Raw genomic sequence first — 13,080 nt, 5'->3', positions numbered from 1 at the left:
GTTAAGGGTATTTCTCAGAGGTATTTCTTTGGCCTCTTGTAGATGATACCAGCGCTCTAGCTCACCGCCCTCTTTGTGAAGAGCTAGCGTGATTAAGTCTATACGCACAGTCCAGCTCTAAACCAGGAGCGGGCACTGAGGCTGCTGGGCATCACCTCGGCAGCGGGCACGTCGCTGGAAGTGAAAAGGGACACACATTTCCCTCCCTTGAAACACCAGGCCTCCCTGGCACAAGTTACCCCGTATTCTTCCATCATTCTAATAAATTTCAAATGTACTTTATGGCTCCCGTGTAACTAAAAAGTGTGCACAATACCTTAGTCTTGACTGCTATGAAGGCTCCTTCTACACCATCCTGTCCCCAAATCCAGTGGTGGTGACAGCCACTGTCTGAAAATGCCTTTGCAGTTGGTGCATACACCTCGGTGGGTGCTGCAGATGTGGCTCTCACAAGCTGTTGTGGAGCAGAATAGGCGCTGGCTGAAAATCCTGGTTTACTTTTGTGAGGATGTCACTATGTGAAGGGCTTACGAAGGTGTTATGGCTGATACACTGTGTCAACTTGGGGAGTCTGGAGATTTGGCTAAGTGACTCAGCAGGGAGCCAGGGTGCTTACTTTGTATACATCCTGAGCCTGTGGAAGAGGAGGGAATGGAGATTATGTGAGAGCTACACGCTCCCTGGGTGGGGGTAGCCTGCTTACAATGTAAGGGAGGGAAAGAGGCTGCTTGCCGCCATTCCCCGCTTTTGCTCTTGTTGCTTTGCTGTGTTCTGCCACCATGAACCTTTGCCCTCTGCCATGTGTCACTCTGCCTTGGAACCAGCCCAGTATGGACTGAAACCTCCACAAGCTGTGAGCTAAATAAACCTTTCCTTCCTTAATTTTGGGCATCATGTATTTTGTCCCAGCAACTAGAGAAAAGTAACCAAGACAAAAGGGAAGTCACAAGCTATAGAGAAGAGGGAGGAAAGAACCAGCTGCTCCTGGGTGGGAGGGGTCTGCCCAGGGGAAAGACTGGGTTCCTGATCTTAACCTGTAGGGTGAGCTTGTAAGCATTTTAAAATCATCCTTTTTTTGTTGTTGTTGTTGGTACTGAGAATTGAACTTGGGACCTTGCGCTTGCCAGGAAGGCGCTGTGCCACTGTGCTATATCCCTGGTGCTGCATTTTTAAATCATCAAGTAGCCTACCCACTAGTTGATGACTGTACTTGGTAGAATCTTATTTACAATTGGTCAAATCATGGGGGTTTGATTGGGACCTTGTAAGATGATGCTAGCAAAGAGAACCAGCTGCGGAGTTGGTGCTGTCAATCAAATGTGGGCTCGCAACATGCCCCGCCCATCAGGCTGTGGGAACCCCGAGGGGGCCTTCAGGGAAGGGTGCTCAGCTCAGTAAAGTGCAGTAATGCTTCTGCACAGTAGGTGTATGCTGAAGCTTTTTTTTTTTTTTGGTACCGGGAATTGAACTCAGGACCTTATGCTTGCTAGGCAGGCGCTGTATCACTGAGCTATATCCCCAGCCCTATGCTAAAGCTTTGATTTGTATTCAGAAGTGGGTGTTACTCACCTAATTTTAAGAATGAGGGGCCAATACAAGATAAATTATCAAAACAAAACCAGATATATGTACTCCAGATATATCTGAGATGGGTAGAACATGGGTATCACTGAGAGACAGAGGAACTTCTTTTGCAAGGCCCTATCCACCTAAATTTAGCATATCAACTCAAGGAAACAGGAGGATCTACAAGACTCCTGTTACTCCTTCCCACAGACTGTGTGGTCTCTTTTTTCACTCTTTTAAGAAGGGCTGGGTCAGAATTGTAAGACCATGTTCTCTGATGTGATACATGGTCTTATTGGGCATTCATGAAAAAGATGTACCAAGATGTATGGAGATTCTGCTATACTTTATTCCATATCATGTTACAAGGAAACAACAGTGACAGCTGACAAACCACTACATCCTTCATAATACAGCCGTGTAACAAACGGTAACAAATATGCAACATTATTCCATTCTCCTTACCATGTGTCATTTTGAAGTTTAATAGTTTTTTGAATGATGTTATTAGCACATTTCTGAGGTATCAATCCCATTAGAACGTGCACATTTCAGTGCATGAGAGAGAGAGAGAGAGAGAGAGAGAGAGAAAGAAATTTCCACTCCCAAACAGAAACTGTAAATTTTGTATGTGCTTCTAAAATATGCTGCTACGGGAAGAGGAATAACAGTAAATTGCTTATTTTAGATTTAAAAATTTTGATTTTTGATGTATAAGAAAATTGCAAGGTAGTAACATACAGGTTTCTCTGCCTGCAAGCCAGTAAAGGAGATGGAAGATATGCGTGATTATGCAGCATATTCCTATGTATAAGGGTGAGGCAATAATCTACCCCAGTATGTACAGTCTAAACATCCTCTTATGCAACAAAAGATTACAAACCTCTTAAGAAAGTCACAGATGAGTATCATATGGACGCATACCTAGGGTACTGATTACACTGGCTGTCATAAACACACTGAGGAAGGGATACTAAGAGGTCCTGCTTCCTCTGCAAGCCTGAGGGTCCCTGGAAACTTTTCTAATTGTTCCTGGGAGGCAGAAATAGCTTCACCCCCTTGCATCTCAGAGGGCAGCCCCTCCTGCTTCCACCCCTGCCTATGCCCTCTACTTTTTGCTAAACACTGCAAACACATTAGTCTTAGGTCCTGTATATCTTGTACTTGTAAGTCAATCAAACTGTATCTTTAGGAAAACAGAAGTCCTAAATCTCCTTTCACAATACTGTATGCAGAGACATAGTATGGATACAATCCCTGTGCTAGACTATTTGTACTATTCTTACTGGCTGCCTGAATTCAAGCTATTCCTTCATATAAAAATAAATCTCCCCAGAACATTCCAGTGCTCTCTCAAAAGTATAATAAATCTGCTAATGACCACAGTCTGTATTGATTTTCATGATGGCCCTCTGAGAGGGCAGGAGCAAAAAGTAGGGGAGGGAGAAGACCACTGCAACTACAAACCAAACTTTGGACTTGCTGCATGAACAGCAAGGAAAACCAGGCAGCCTCCTGAGAGGCATGTCTCTGTAATAAGACGGACTTCCTCTCATGGGGTAGTACTATGCTTTATTTCCTAAGAGAAGTTGTCTATGACGGGATACTGATCTCTCATCACCCTCACATTCCTAATTGAAGGCTTTCAGCATTGAGTATTTTCAAAGTTTCCAGTTAGAAACTTTATTAAATAGTAAGATTTAATCATCAAGCTCTTGATTTAAGCTTAGTGAAATACAGAAATTATGCTTTTCTTCCAAATGAGTAATCCCAAGCAAATCACAAGGAAGGCTGCTTTTGATTGCATGTAAAGTTTTCTCCCCATGTTTACTCTAGGAAATCCTAATGTGAGTGTACTTTAAACCAACATATCTCTGAAGACTTCTAGGGGGCTGGAATGTATGAAAGAGGAATGGAAAGTATTTCTAGGTAGTAAATAGTAAACATTCTTAGCTGTGTGTCTTTTGCTATCGTTGAAATGGATCAGCAGGGAATGCCTTGCTTGGTATTTACTGTGAGTACTGAATCTGGATAAAATGGGTTATGATCTTACCATGATCCACTAACCCCGTACCACTGAGGAATTCGGGGTCCGCTTCATAGGCGTATTGGGTTTCACTATAAAGAAGCTTTTCCTTCGCCCCACTCTCAGAAAGCCTTTGTCAAAATGGATCATAATTCCTAGTGTTGACCCTACAACAGTGCAACACATGTCAAGTTTGTAATCTCTCCTCCTTCTAATAGGAAAAGGTAAAACAATGTGCACAAAGATATTACCATGAGAATTTCTGTCCCGGGGAGCTACGTCCAGCAAAGCTCATGTAGATGAAGTTTCCTAACTGCCCCTTAGCCTCAGTATCTCTGGGATATGGCAGCCAGGGTGCCCCACGGGAGCCGGCTTGCCCCCGGCAGCTCCCCTCTGCACTGGAGCACTGGGCATCCCAGGTCAGCTTCCTCCTCCAAGGTCCCTCAGTGTCTTAAATGGGAAGGTGGGCTTTTCTTTTTCCCTGTTTGCACCTTTAAAGGAAGATTCCTGCACTGTTTCCAAAACCTGCATTTGCACAGTTATTCCAGGAGACTGTCTGTACCCAAGCCTGCCTTCTAGTCAGTTCAGAATACTGTTTAAAGACGTAATTCCAGGATGCTTTGCTGTCACTCAGCAAACTTCTAACTCTGGGTGATTCTGTGATTTGCTTTCTAAGCAATCATCAGCCAAGACTGCTTTCAGGGCTCATCCAGTCCTTTACACCCGAGTTTGAAACATTCTGTTCCTCACTCTTCTCCACTTAGAACATACAAAATGTAATGGAGTCGAAAGAAAAAAAAATATGATGACAAGATCCAGACTACACATAAAAAGTTCTTTGTTTCCAGAGGTTGAAAAAACAAGCAATTAGTCCCTCTCTGTGTTCTTACTGCTCGGTACTTGTTCCTTCACTTCCATCCTGCTCAGAAAACAGTTGTGCTATGTGGCTTGAAAATGCTAAGCAGATCCCAATACCCTATATAAATATGTGTTGATTTCCAAGAAAAAAAAATACCTCTGCAAATGTCCTTCAAGGTGGGGGCCCACACTTTGGGACCTGGCTATTGGTCAGAGAATAGCCGTTTACTTAAGCAGAAAACATCCTTCCTAGTGGTTGGAAAATGTGCACTGCTCTCAAAGAAAACACACATTGTTTTATGCTGCTGTGTGGCTTTCAAGTAGAGACATTACTGAAGAAGTGTGAACACCAAATGTGTTGTCTTAATGTATTTAAGACATGGCTGGTGAAAGCATTAAAACCTTTACAGAGACGCTGCACTGCAGAGGGAAATCAAACAAAATCAAACACAAAAGACTGAAAAGAATACATGCCATGTATCAGTAAGCAAAGCTTAATCTTCACATAGTTCTTGGAAATCACAAGGTATCCAAATGCGTGCAAGGTTTTAAATAAATTGCAGAGAAAACAGGGTCTTGCCAGCTTCAATTTTCTTGTAAGTGAAATCCACCACAGGGAGCAAAAGGAAACCGATCCATGATTCTCTCTGAATTATTGGCCACTTCATTAATGTTTTTTTTTTTCTTCCCAGAATGATGACAACTTAATCCTGGAAGGAGGAAAAGAGAAAATTGTTATATATATGTATATAAAAAAAAACTTACATCATTCAATTTCCCTAAAGTATATTAGACATCAAAATTGGTCAGGCCGAAGTGAGCTCACTGGTGTTCTCCAGGCTACTCTAAGTATATCTACTCAAGGTAGAAGAGTTCCCGAAACCAAACAACTCATAGTATGATAAGCAAATTTTCTAATTGCTTCCTTTAAAATAATTTAAGTCTATACATTCAAATGGTCTCATTTCCTCTTGGATTAGTTAGGGGAAAAAGAAACTCAGAGAATTTTCTTCGCCAAATCATTAGTTGTAAGGTATTAATTAAGTGCCTGTAGCATCATACAGACCATTAAAAAGATGTATCATTGTGTTCACATTTTATATGCATGAAATAGAAAAGTGGATCACAAACGTGCTTTAAAAGAACAGCTGTCTGTAATACCTCAATTACTTCACGTCAGCTATTTTAGTCTCCACAGAATAAAAATTGGCCAGCGTGACCTGAATTGGCACACCCTTCCTAACATCCTGCAGAGGACCCTACACTTCTAATGATGTCTACTACAATTTGGTAACTATTTACAGGTGGATGATTCAGGAAGGAAGAAGGAATGTTCCCTCCACATGTCACTCTACCTTTCTTCATCGTCTTTAAGTATCTTCACTGAGCCTTTAGGATGGGAAAATGATGTCTGGCCAAGTAAAATGTGGAACTTCTAGGTTCAAGTTCCAGAACTGAAGGAGTTAATCCATCAGCTACACATATCATGGAACCCACTCGTCAACTAAGTTTAGAAGCTTGCTCCTAGTCTTTAAAGCATAGCCAGGCTTGCCTGTCCACTTCTACAGCGCCATATTGTCATCCTCCTGACCCAGAGGAAACCTTGGATAAAATCTAATACAGGTTTTGACTTTTTTTTGAGACTTTTCAGTGTAGTTGTGCCCCACAAGCTGTAGTATCAAGCACATCACCCTACATGGCAGTGACCTAGCAAAACCTTGACCAAGAGAGCAAAAACTTCCACTTTTATAAACAAGAAGTGATCAAAATATATGGTGAGTACTTAAATTAAAAAAAAATTACCATAAAAGACACATTACCATGAGCTCCCCTAAGTGTGTGCTAACTTATATTGAGCACACTTATCCCATAGTTCTTGCCATTTTCTGAAGCAGTTCTGGAAGTCTCCTTTCATGAGGGTCTTTACAAGGTGTGATTGAAAAATACAGTGACTGCTGCCACCAAGGGCCATCCAGTGGAAAGGCAGCCTTGTTAAAACACAAAAGCATGGTGTCCTCATCCACCTTATTCAGCACACCTGGCACTGTGCAACTTCTGCCTCTCCCTTGAAACCAAAATGGCCGTACATGGTAAACGCCTTGAATCAATTCAGGTCAATAAGGGAGCCATGACAGTGCAGCTACACACACTCACAGAAGTGGAATTCCACAAGTTTCAGAAAGTGACAAGAACCACGGAATAAGTATGTCTGCTGTGACACGAGGGCAGTATTTTGGGGGAGACGAATGACAATGTGTCTTTTACCATAACACATTTTTAAAATTGTTTAGCATTCACTATGTTTATTGATCATACCAGGAGCATTTACAGCCCGTACAAGTAGCACTGTACCTACCTTCTATTCATCGCTTCCATTTACTGTGATAGTTTTTCAGAATGTTCACCTGCCTTTTGCTTTTTAAAACTGAGGTGAAATTCATATAACATGAAATTAACAATTTCAAAGAGTTTGATTTAGCGGCGTGGAGTGCATTTCATAATGTACAGCTGCCGTCTCTCGTTTCAAAGCATTTTCATCATCCTCAAAGAAGACTCCACACTCTTCCAGCTCTCACCTCCAGTCTTCCCGTGCACCATCTCTGGGCGACCGCTCACCATCTCTCTGCTTCTATGGATTAACCTATTCTGCATATCTCATGTAAATGGAATCATACACTATATGACTTGGTGTATCTGGCTGCTTTCATGTAGTATGTTTTTGAAGTTTGTGTATGTGGTAGTATGTATCAGTACTTCATTACTGTATATGGCAGAAAACTGTATTTTGTTTTTCTCTTAATGTATACTGGGCCATGTCACCCTTGATACTGTGAATAGTGCTGCAGAGAACGTTTATGTACATGTGTTTCCTCCAATATGTGCTTCCAATTCTACTGGGTATGTATGTAGGAGTGGGACTTCTGGACCATATGCAATTCTATATTTGACTTTTTGAATAACTGTTTTCCACAGTGCTCCACCATTGTATATTCCCACCAGCAATGTAGAAAGATCCCACATCCTTGTCATCACCTGCTGTTTTATTTTCTTCCCCTGCTTGTTTTTAAATTATAGCCATGGTAGTGTGGAGAAGTGGCTTGCATTTCATTTGTATTGATTTGCATTTCCCTATGGTTAGTGATGGTGAACATTTTTTCATATGTTTATTTGCCACAGGAATAGCTTGTCTTGAGAAATATTTCAAAACTGGGTTGTCTTTTCACTGTTCAGTTGTACTGCTTTATGTACGCTGGAGATTAATCCCTAATCTCTGATACATGATCGGCAAATATTTTCTCCTATTTCATGGGTGGACTTACCATTCTGTGGAGCATGTCCTTTGATGCACACAAGTTTTAAATTTAATGATGTATAATATGTACATTATTTTTCTTTTATTGCTTGTACTTTTGGTGTTACACCTAAACTCCATTGTGAAAGCCAAGGTTACAAAGATTTATATTTTCTTCTATCAGTTTTATAGTTTTTGCCTTTGTATTTAGATCTTTGGTCCATCTTGAGTTAATTTTTGTACATGGTAAGAGGTAGTGATAACCTCCTATTCTTAACAGTTCTCTTTCCTCAGTAACTGGGCAAAGTGTAAATAAAAGTCCCCACAGGTTTCTGGGAGAGTCCTGGCTATGGACGGATGACATACATAAGCGCTTTTCCCCATAGTATTTCAATCACGTATGTCCACAGTCATCTTCATCCAATCTCCAAACCCACTAATGACCTTGGAATTTTTATTAACTAGATGATAACAGTGTCCTTTTTACCCATGTAGCTTAAACAGAAATTAAGATTCTGGCTCTGCCAGGAGGCCGGTCAGCACAGACAAGGGTGCCATGCGGTTTCCCTTGGCACCTACTTGCCTAGGCATGGAGTTCCTATGACTAAGTGCAAATGATACAGTATTGGCATGATTCTCCTCCCCTCTGCCACTTCAATCAACAGAATGGAGATCTGGCACCCACGCTGACCTCCTGAACTAGGGACTTTATTTAGTCCTTCTGAGCTACTTCCTCTCAGGAAGCAAGTCAGGGTGCAGGTGGCATTATTATGTTCTATATTAAACTTGCTTTTGTTGCCCAATGTGTTCCCTTGAGGACAGCTCCGGTTGGCTGTAAGCTATCAGTAATTCTTGAACGAACAGGAAAAGGAAAAGGTAGGTTCTGAAAACCCAAGACTAGAAATAGTCTGAGGTGTAGCGTTCCCTTATGGCACTCTGACGGAGGGCAAACCCTGCGCCTGTCCTCTTACGTGTTGCTGAAATGACTGGAACAAAGCTGCCATTTCAGCAACAATACAGCGCTGGGGACAGGGCAGGTCATCCACAGATAACACCACCGTAAGAATGAGGGGTAGGAGTAACTTCTTTCTGTGGACCCGATTTTTAAATATTCCATGATATTCTAATTGAAAGGGAAGATTTGATTTCTCATATATTTGATTTCATATAACAATAAACTGTGACGTCATCACAGTCAACAGCATGTTACTATCCCGTTGGGTCCATCTAAGGCATTTTTAGTCACTAGTGGGTGTTTTACTCTTCCCTTTGCACTGATTCTTTGAGTATAATCTCTAGGAGAATCACATGTGCCTAACCTAGGGTGTAAGCATAATTGGATAATAAGGGATAATACATAATAACAGTAATTGGATAATAAATGGTGAATACAGTGATTATGATAAGTTCATTACTTAGATTTGGATTCTGAAATGCAGCGGAGGAACCCAGTGAAAAAGAAAATACGGAACATGCCAATGACGGTAAGAGCTCCATTTCTGCCAGGTCACTTTGAAGATTCCATGTGGTGCCTCCAACCTGTCTGCTGCTGTTCATGAGAGCACGGGAGTTCCTTTCTCCCAGCCTGAGCAGCGTAAGTTTTGAGCTTTAGCAAGGGCATATAAGGTAGGTCAGTTTATTGCTAGAAAAAAAATTAAAAATCTAAATATAATCGTGCATTGGAAGGGTGGGGTTTAGGTAGAAGGAGAGGAGGTATCCTACTACCATAGGGAAGGAAAATATGGTATCGTGTAAATCCTTCCCTTACATCTGATAGATAAAATATACTGCATGTACATTACAAACGAACAGTGAATATGAATTATAAGCTCAGTGACGTGCGCATTTGCTCACAGGTATCTAAATCAGCAGATTAATGGATGCCATTTTTATCTTGCTTTCAGCTTTTACAATGCTCTTTCTCTAGAAATGAATTGCTTCAAAACAAGAAATCGGTTTCAATTGATAAAACTCCTATTCAAAAATATCTACATAGAGCTTCTCCGCTATAAATATTAATTAATTGGACTGCCGGTACCCATAATGCAACTTTGTTCTGACCCATGTGCCCTATGAACTAGATATTTTTTGGATTCAATTTTCTTAAAACCAACTGTCAGCATCATGTGATGGAGGAGATGAAAAATGAAAATGAGCAGTCCCGCTGTGCAGGTGGGTGACCTGTGGGAGAGAGTCTGCCTGGTAGGATTTTTACACGAACCATCAGACACAGACCAATTGATTAGATCATCTCATACCTGCCACCAACTAGGCTCAAGAGACTAATTAGAGAGAGTACTGCCTGCGCAGGCACCCCATTGACACCTAATTTGCTCAGCCAAAGCCTTTGGGGAAAATGTATTATCTCTGCAGCTGCACTTCATGCATTTCTGATTCGAGGCATAAGCAAGGAGTGCTTCATCATTCTTTTGAGCAAACTGAATGTCCAAGCCCTTAAGTGCTAAATGCAAGCAAACAGACCAAATTAAAACCCGGCCCGTCTCTTTCTAATTCCCTCTGAGCTCCCTGATAAATCTTTGTGTGTACACACCCCTCCACACATGCATGCAGTTTACATGCCAGAGGGAGGGGCAACCTAGCCCAGGACCTGGCCCAGGGTGTTCTGATGTGATCAGCTGGCCTGCATTGCACACTGCCCTATTTTTACCCGCATGAAGGTTCTATATTTGTTTTACTGTTTTTTGTTTTTTTTTTTTCCCTGCTCACTGCCCCTCCTCAAAGTATTTTCTCTTTTTTTAACGACAGGAAGACTCTGGTACATTTTTCCCCCCTCTAAGCTTCACTGGAGAGAAGTGATTATTTTGGTTCCAAATTAAAACAACTGTAGGTTTTCCTTTCATCACTTAAATTGTGAGCAGGATATTCTCCAGGATGTGTGTGAGGCTGCAGGGTAATCCGCTCATTTCTATTTCAGAGGCTGCTTTGTAAAGAAGTCCCCGCCTAACACAGAAGGGGAAAACACAGAAGTCTGACAGAAGAGAAACTACCTCCCAGTAAATACAGGACAGAATCATGAAACAATTAGATTTTCTTCAAGGAGAAAAGAACGCCATCTGACCAAGTTTAGCTGTATTTGTTTCTAACCTAGAGTAAAACTAATTCCAACTTCCTTTTCAGATGTGGAACCCACAATACTGGTAACTCAGAGGCATTTAAAGATAGGGACAAAATTCATTACGTGCTTCAAAAAAGGAAATAAAAGTAAATAATCCAAGAAATATGGAAAAATTGTGCCAGATCTAGAGGAAACAGGGAACAGATTTCCATGATGCTGAAGTAAAAGAAAAACCCAACCTAAACAGGGCTTGCCAGGGCGGTCATCTCCAGTGGACTCACTCATGCCTGTCCACGTGCATGCTGGATGCATTAGTTTAACCACATGTTCTGGTAAATTCCAATTCTGCTCTGTAGTTTCTCATTTTTACCCTATCTACTTTTTTTTTTTTTTTTTTTTTTTTTTTTTTTTTTTGAGACTGGGTCTCACTATGCAGTTCAGGCTAGCCTTGAACTCACTCTGTAGCCCAGGCTGGTCTCGAGCTCACAAAGATCATCCTGCCTCAGCCTCCTGAGTGCTGGGATTACAGGCATGGTGAGCCACCACACCCGGCTTACTCTATCTACTCTTAAGAACTCAATGAAGAATTTTAAAAATCATTGTAGCCATTTGTTTTCTAACCTGGCATTCAAAATGGAACCTATTTGGACATCCAGTCAGTCAACGGATTCCAGTGGCCTTTACAATAAATTTATTTCTGGAGATATGTAGAAATCGGTTGTGGGTGACATGCTGGGAATGTTAGAAAACCAGGACCTTCACCAAAATGAGTAATTGTCTGACACCTCTTCTGATTTTAGAGAGACCAAAGTCCAGAAGGCTTCCTTTCTCTTATCATTTCAACAAGGTTTCATGTGAAAAGTACTCAGAAAAACAAACCACCTTATAAGGCTCTATCACTTTGAGTTGTTCTGGTTAAAATACTAAGACAAATAAAGAAAATAAATCTTTGTAGTAATTAATACTAAAGCACAGTTTGCTACTGTAGAAAATTAATTCCACAAATAAGTTAACCCCTAAGCACCTAGGCAAGCACAAGTATTATACATACACATACACATGGATGACTATACATGTATATGCATACATATCTACACAAACACACATATCCACATACATATCCTTATTTGGCTACATACAACACATTATCAACTCCTATACTATAGATTTTATATCAAGGTTAGACTCAAAAGGGTAAGTTCTATATTTCATACTGAAATCAGAAAATTTGGGGACAGTTTAATTTACTAATTTTTTGGAGTGAGATTAATTATGTCATGATTTAGAAATACAGGTCTTCTTTCAGAATATCCAAAATCTGCATTTTCCAATTTCTCTAGCATTGGACAAAAGCTGTGTGTGTGTGCGCGCATGTGTGTGTGTGTGCGCGCTCGTGTGTGTATGTGTGTGTCTGTGTTTTGGGGGGTGGTATGAAACAGGAGGAAGTAGAAAACTAGTTAAAACTACTTTTATAACTTATTTCTGATTATAATCACACTTCTCCCTTTCAGAAAAAGAGTATATCTTTGAGACTAGCAGACAAGATAGTATTAATTAAAATGAACGCAGAGATAGACAGGCTTTGTTTTAAGCTTAACAGAAGGTCCATCATTCAAAATAGCCCAAATCCGTTAAGTTGAAAGCTGTTTGGTAACATCCATATGGATGCACAAGGCACTAATTGCAGCAACTTTGCACATTTTAAGCTTCATACCAAAGTGGTTATTTTAATTAAAAATTTGCCGGCAAAGCTGTAAGTCTAACATTTCAAAACAAAGTATTACTCACAGGAGGAGATGGACTTAACATATCATTTTAATAATCATCATTATCAATGAACATTTATTGAAATCCTCATTAAAGAGCAGGCATTATATGATGTGTAATTAGCCCTGACTGAAAAGAATGCTGTATTTTAATGGTGTAACTGTTTATTAAATCAGATTTATGCAAATGTGTGCCACTGGTCATATCTTAGACACGTATGGATAAAAGGATGGCAGTTCTGGGATGACTTCCTGAGCGCCAAAAGACTGCAGGGAAATTCCTGATCTAGGTCTTCTCAGAATCACCGAGATACATTTCATTGCTCTTTACCAAAACATGTATATGAATTTTGTTAGAAACTATAACATACAGATATTGAACATATCTGTATATTATAAAATATACTTACATATGTATAAAACTGTGAGATTTAAAGTAGGTAATTAAATACTTTTTACAACATCTAATCTTTAAAAATACTTTTCATAACATCTA

The 13,080-nt window shown here is 40.4% G+C and overlaps 1 protein-coding gene across 3 annotated transcripts in view; it reads right to left on the bottom strand.

Annotated features, from left to right (window-relative positions):
* Positions 1-1,893: 1,893 nt before the first annotated feature.
* The window catches only part of Cdk14 (cyclin-dependent kinase 14), a 548,127-nt gene continuing 536,940 nt past the window's right edge, over positions 1,894-13,080 (bottom strand). For all 3 annotated transcript variants that reach the window (XM_005387996.2, XM_005387994.2, XM_013516047.1), the window contains one exon: positions 1,894-5,160. The gene's annotated coding sequence lies outside the window, so the exon portion shown is untranslated. The remainder of the gene's footprint in view (positions 5,161-13,080) is intronic.

The sequence above is a fragment of the Chinchilla lanigera genome, unplaced genomic scaffold (genome assembly GCF_000276665.1).
Source record: "Chinchilla lanigera isolate Chin_1 unplaced genomic scaffold, ChiLan1.0 scaffold00031, whole genome shotgun sequence".
Classification (NCBI taxonomy): domain Eukaryota; kingdom Metazoa; phylum Chordata; class Mammalia; order Rodentia; family Chinchillidae; genus Chinchilla; species Chinchilla lanigera.
The sequence above is the reverse complement of the archived record's forward strand: the minus strand, read 5'-3'. Positions and strand labels throughout refer to the sequence as shown.